This window comes from Lutjanus erythropterus, chromosome 18 (assembly GCF_056507025.1).
Source record: "Lutjanus erythropterus isolate fLutEry1 chromosome 18, fLutEry1.hap2, whole genome shotgun sequence".
Classification (NCBI taxonomy): Eukaryota; Metazoa; Chordata; class Actinopteri; order Lutjaniformes; family Lutjanidae; genus Lutjanus; species Lutjanus erythropterus.
This window is the reverse complement of record NC_139334.1, coordinates 13,773,010-13,779,988: the sequence shown is the minus strand read 5'-3', so window position 1 is coordinate 13,779,988 and position 6,979 is coordinate 13,773,010. Positions and strand designations below refer to the sequence as shown.

Here is a 6,979-nt window from a genome sequence, read left to right as displayed (position 1 = left end):
TCACCTAAATCTTTGGCATGGACCAATATGTTATACAGCGGAGAACATGCTCTGTCTCCACAATGCCGCAGCCCACTGCCTCCTCCCCCCACCTATTATTCTCCATTGAGGGGATTCCATTGAAGGGACAGGTGCAGCTATGCATCAGCCCCATAGTGAAAAAGACAGTCTGCTGTGTACACGCAGTCACACAAACACATGTCACACAATATATAACACACAAGCATATGTATAAGACCCCTCCGCCCCCACTAGCTGTGTATTGTTTGGTCAGGGTGTGTGTGTGTGTGTGTGGGCGGGGGTGGGGGGGGGGGGGGTACTCAGGTACCCAAGGTAATGGCACCTGGGGTTATTCAGGCCTAAATGGCAGCTCTGGCTACACTGCAGCTCACAAAGTGCCTGTATGAGCACTGCAGAGACTAATGCGCCTGTGCACACAATGTCTCGCTCAACTACAAAGGACAGGTGTGTGCGTGTCACTAAATTGTCCCCCCGTTGTCTGGGCCTCTCCGAGTGGCAGGCCCTGTCCATTAGCCGCAATTTAACAGGATGATCAGAGTGCTTGAAAAGGGCCACATCAAACAGGTCTGGAGAATCCCAGGTGCCCGACGCAAACGCAGGCATCGGCAATAACCGAGCCCACTTACAGGCCTAATGTATTCTGTGAGGGAAATGAAGATGTTCCTCCTCCATCCAAGGCCCTTTTGTTCTGCGGCGAACAGACAGGAGGGATTGTTTCTAAGTTCACATGGTGTCTGGGCGATGAGAGCAGTGGGGGCAATTATCTTTCTGAGATGCATATTAATATTTCACTAATGGAAGGCTGATGGTCCTGTTATGGTAAAGTAATAATATACTGTTGAGAGTGTAGAATACAAAGGCTGATGTTAAGTACAAAGGCAAAGTAAAAGCTCTGATCTCGCACTCAGATATCCACCTTATGTAGCTAGGTTACAAGGACGTGAACTCACTTACCACTGGGTTTTTTTTCTTTCAGGGAGGTCAGGACGCACTGGTTAGAGCAGGAAGCAGCAAGGCGAGTGAACCTGAATAAGATGTAAAGTGAAAAATATTTGAAGTGGGGTTGTATGAAATACTTATCCATAGACAGTGTATTTGTCTGACATTAGGACGCTGAAACAGTAAACTTTCACTGGTACCGTTAATAATTATAAATAACTACACTGAATTAAGAAAAATAACCAAAGAATTTCTTTTGATATATGCATATGTTCTATAAAAAGAAAATATCAGGCAACATATACATATGTTGATATATCAATACATGATGATATCAATACAGACTGATATGGCTGTGCTAGGCCAATATTGGGCCAATAATATCAATCTACCAATATATGAGTCAGGTTCCGAAAGACCCATCCAAAAAAAAAATCCCTATCAGTTCAAGTGTACACTTTACTTAGAATATTTTCACCACTTTACCTTGCTATCAGACAGCCTTTTCTGACTGGAAACCACAGTTATATAAGCCAAACATTGCTCTCTCCCACTCAACCAGACTCCATATGTGAAATCAGTGCTTTTACCTCACAGAACATGGCAGCTGCTGGCCCACTGCTGTCTCAACGGTTAGTCTGTTTGTGTAACTGTGTGACTTTGGTATATCAAAAGGTTAGTTTGGACTCACTGATGTCACAAAATAACACAGAAAAACTAGTCAGTGGAGGCAGAGATATATACGAGCAACCTGTATTCTGCAAGGTAAAATTACTGATGTCACCTCTGCAGTTTGGTTGTGCAAGAAAGAGTGATATTTGGCCTTTCCCCTCAGAAAAGGCTGTCTGACGGGAAGGCAAAGTTGTGAAAATACATTTTGCTGCTGACACTGTTCACAGCAGAATATTTCTAAGCTTCCATGCAGGTAGTCCTCTAGGCTTCTCCAAATCAACATCATTCAACATTATTAATTCCCTCTTTCATTCTCCACTTTATTTAGTTCTCCACCTCATGTTTGAGGAGGACTTAAAAGGTGAAAACAAAGTAGGATCATATCTTCATAGCAGCTTCTGTTTTGTAAAATATGCACACTTAAGTATCAGTATTCAGAGCAGTTTTACCTTTAATTCAAAGATTTCTGCTCTCAGCACATAATCACATTCTCTAAGACACATTTCAAGCTTTCATTTCTGTTGAAACGCTCTATCTTGTATGATATCATTTCTCCTCCTGAATCTAGGGCAAGGCCCAAGCAGGACAGTGGAATTGGGACCAAAAGGACACCTCGTCCCAAGTTACCTTGTTGATTTATGACCAGAAGTCTGCCCCTGTTGTGACCTCTATAGGTGTCACCCAGACAGGGATGTGGCGCTCAGGCCGAGATGACAAAGCTTCTCTCCGAAGGTCGTGCCCTGCCCCGCAGCCACTTTCTCTGAGACCCATCACCAGCCCCGGACACACTTCTCCAACTGCATTAACTTCTTCTGGGAAAAGTGTCTAGCCGCAGGCCGTAGGATTGTGACACTAAAGCAATCATAACCACCTGCTCGTTGACGTGCCCAACTGTGCTGAAGTGCTCCGTGCCCCTTTTTACTTCTGAGCCAGGATTTGTCAAGCTTCTCACAGGGCTGATGCACATCAGCTCACTCATAGGACTGCTTTAATCATCTTTAGTACTTTTATTGTAATTTAAAGGGACAGTTCACCCCAAAATCTAACATTTTTTTCGTCTTACTTGTAGTGCCATTTATCTGTCTAGACAGTTTTGGTGTGAGTAGCCAAATATAGATGATGACCACAGAAATGTGGAACTAGGGCTGCAACTAATGATTATGTTAAATGTAGATTTATCTATTAATTATTTTCTTGATTGACTGATTAGTTGTTTGATCTACAAAATGTTATAGAACAGTGAAAAATGTCGGTTGGTGTTTCCCAAAGCCCAAACTGATGTACCGAAGGGTCTTGTTTTGCCCTCAGCCCAAAGATATTCAATCTGCTGTCATGAAGAAGTAAAGAAATCAGAAAATATAAACTAATATAAACATAAGCTCTCTTTCCAGAAATCGCGACCTGGTTACTCAAGATAATCCACAAGCCTTATTGTGAGCAGTTTTGTGCAGGAATTACTTTCTTCCTACTGACGTACAAATGCCAACCTTATCACCGTGTCTGTGGTGCTAACATTACAGCTCCACAGAGGAGGATGCCATGTTTACATACCACGCCATGGTGTCACAAGCACAAGCCTCTATGTGACCTTCTATGAGTAGATGCACATCTCCTTCTGTGTGGTGATACCGTATTGGGTGTAATTTAACAGTTTAAAGTGAAGGTGAACTGTCCCTTTAAAGATAAAATCAATGATAAAATCAGCACTACCAAAAGTAAAGACAGAAAGGAGAAACACATTGAATATTTACTGTACTAAATCATAAACTGACTGTGATATGTCGTCAGAAAGTAAGGAAACATGCTAAGTTGAAATAACATCTTCTCCAACAACAACTGTAAGCCACAGTGTCCTCCTTTGACATTTGTATTCTGGGCTGGAATAACTGTTTTTGTTTGCCTCTTTCACATATTAGAGTTAAAATGAATACCAAATGTGCGCCAAATGATTTAGTGTCTTTTTATGACTTGTAAGAAATCATTAATAATCTTTTAGAAGGAGTAGATTTTTATAAAGGTTAAATTGAGCAATATGTCAATGGGGTCTGGCAATAATCATACAAAAATACACTCCAGAGGGTGTATTTTTGGAGCAGTGGGCTTTTGTTTTCGGGATAATGGGCTTAACTTATTTACAGACAATTAACAGTTATAAACAGCTGATCAGTTTATAGTGTAAGACTCATCCTCGCTTGTAAAACGCTTCTTGCTTGTCAAAATATAACGTTGCACTCATCTTGTGCTAATGTTCAGTGTCCCTGCAGCCGAGGGATTCAACCAATTTAATATATAGTCGATGCCTCCAATTCACTATTTGGAATGTAGTGCACATTTCTGAACAACAAGTACTTTCATATTTCTGTTTTAAAATATATAATACAAGCAAACACAAACACACGAGTACCAAATCACAGAAGTCTGAATAATAGTGATTTTCTTTGAGGCAGGAACACTCATCACATCTGACTATAGATTGTGACTGATGAGCTTCAGACACACGAGCATAAAGAGATGAAGAAAGAGGCAGACAGCGAGAGGGACTGGGTCCTTTTACACTGACAGGTGTGCAACACTGGCTGGCCCCTTTGAAAAGCATCCATTTCCTTAGCAACTGGACGTCAGCTCAATTCAGCCAGGCGATTTTAGCAGATGGCTTGGTAAATACCTTGCCATGTGTTCCTGAGGAGAAACTATAATGCATCATGACAAAACACGCGCACATTCGCCCGAGCTCACACACCAAACTCACATAATCCTCTGTGCACCATCCTCCCTCTTCTCCTATTTAAGGCTTGTTCGTACTAAAAGAAAAATTAAATAGTCTTCTCATACATATGTATCAAGGTTTCACACTTTCTGAAACACTTTTATGGTGGCCATTCCAAAGTTAATGGAGAATGAGGTACAGAGTCATCCTTTGTGACAATCAACCTCAGCCAAAGGTCTCAATTCATTTAATTGCGTAACCATGGCTACCACCATTTTGTACATATTGTACAGAATACAGTCAAAGGTTCTTTATTGAAAAGAATAATTCCAAGGGTAGAGCAAATGCAGTGCCTAACAAAATGCCTTGAACCATGGGAAACGCACAATAGCTCCTCACAAAAATGTGGAGACACGTAAACAAGTCCGGCTGATGAGACGCAGTGCAGAAATGTTGAAGATGGATGTTTCAACAGGGGCCTTTACATTGAGGGACCAAGGTCTCCGAAACATATGGAGACCCATTCTTGATTCCCTCCTATTCTTTCTCTCTGCTCTGACGTTGCCTTATTGTGTTGACAGTCCTTGACCCTGTCCAGCACCTTTCCTCACAACATTTCAATCTCTCACTCTCTCTAAGCTTATACTCTTATAGCTTATTGTTGCTGTCTTTTTCACTTTCTCTGATCTATTAACATTTATGTTTACACTGGTCTTCTTCACATTTTTATCTATCTGCTCTAATTCCTACTCTTTCTTTCTCGGTCATGTGTTGCAGCTGCGCAGGGCAGCTGGCACAAGCTGTACAGTTCAGTTCAGCTACAGACCCTGTCATTAACATTAAGCCCCGTGTGTGTATGTGTATGTGTGTGTGTGTGTGTATGAGAGAGAGAGAGGGAGAGAGAGAGTGTGTGTGTGTGTGCATGTGTCACTCATACAACAGACCAGCAGCAAGGGCGTCTCCAATGGCTTTCATGATGCTGCTGGGCCTTCAGGATGATGTTAAGGCCCAAATCTATCTCCTATAAAATGCTGATAGTATTAATTTAATTTATAACATTTTTCTAACAATACATCTTTGACTTTAGACATGGGTAGACAAAAACAGGCTCATCTTTTCTAGCTAGTGACCATCAATTTTGCTGCCCGAAATAGCAACTGTCACAGCTAGCTAGTTAATGTTACTGTAGCTCCATGAGTTTGTTGAAATCACTGTCTCTGGCTGACTTTTAGTCCTCACCAGTTGATGATGCAAGATGAAGACATGTTAATACAAAAAGTGCATTGCTCTTGTGTGTAGAGCAATGGCAAGCAAGGCAAACAAATGTAATGTTTTCTTGGGGTAATGGTACTGAATTTTAAACTTCCCCAAACAAAGAGAAGAACAGAGCTGCTAATGTTACCCCAATTATGGTTAGGGGTTTTTGTTAAAGGACCAGTGTGTAGAATTTAGTGGCATCTAGTGGTGAAACCAACCCACCTGCCAAGCGTGTACGAGCAACTACGGTGGCTTGCGCAAGACACAAAAGGTGATATGTACAACAAGGGCTTGTCCGTTTTGGGCTACAGTAAAAATGTGGCGGTGCAACATGGCGGACTGTGTGGAAGAAGAGCCACGGTCTGCGTAGACAATAATGGCTTGCTCTAAGGTAATGAAAACATGATTCTTGTCTTCAGATGCTTATACATTAATGGCAACATTTATATGAATATTAAATATAATTTCTGCCAAAAGATCCGCCTAAATGTGTTTTGAGTTGTCTAAACATGACCATGCCTCAGATAACAGGAGCAGATATCACAGAAGAAAAATATTTAATACTCATTTTGTTTCAATATAATTGTTTCTTTGGTATGTTAACTATGAGCTAAAGCTAATTAGTTGTAGATAAACATGATTCTTATTTGACGGTTGTATGGTAATGTGACAAAAGGTTACACCTATGGATGTTACTACAGTAAATGGTACACAGTAAACACAGACTGTGCTCATTGCAGTAATACAAAATAGCATTATGTAGTGAGTTCTAACGTGGCAAGGATAGATTACTATAGTACATTTAAATATGTCTTAGTTTCCTCTCTGAGGATCTTAAACACAACAGCAGTGGTTTATATAATTTATAGGTCATTTTGTATTAAATATATTGTATTGGTAATTTGTAAGTTTTTAATCAGTGTTATCAGACATATTTGTTTGTTCGATTTCAATTTCTGCACGACCATCTAGTGGCAGGAATTTGAGCGTCTGATTATGCACATTAAATTCATACACAAATAAATCCCTCCCCTGAATAAACATGTCCATATGTCTGTAAAGTGTAACTGAAATGTTCTGTTCTATATGCTGTTAGAAAAAATTAAACATATCTGTCAATGTGGAGTACCTGTCCGCATGTCTATGCAGACTGGGAATGGAGCTGGCTGACTGCTGGCTGTCTGTGTGCCTGCCACTGCTACTGTACAGCATGTTAATGCACATGAACAGAGCTTTGTGTCTCCCTCCCTGCCCACTGCCTGTTCTCCACTCAGCTCCCCATATGCCGCTCCCCTGCGCTCCTCTCATCCAGCCACTGGGAGCTTGATTAAGCCTGACTTGTCACCAAATTACACACACAAAGTTTACATGCATTCCCCGGCT

The 6,979-nt window shown here is 41.1% G+C and overlaps 1 long non-coding RNA gene across 1 annotated transcript in view; it reads right to left on the bottom strand.

The window, feature by feature from the left end:
* Window positions 1–981: 981 nt before the first annotated feature.
* LOC146310790 (uncharacterized) overlaps window positions 982–6,979 on the bottom strand; it is a 114,455-nt gene continuing 108,457 nt past the window's right edge. The window contains exon 5 of the long non-coding RNA XR_014772314.1: window positions 982–1,046. This is a non-coding gene — a long non-coding RNA (uncharacterized LOC146310790). The remainder of the gene's footprint in view (window positions 1,047–6,979) is intronic.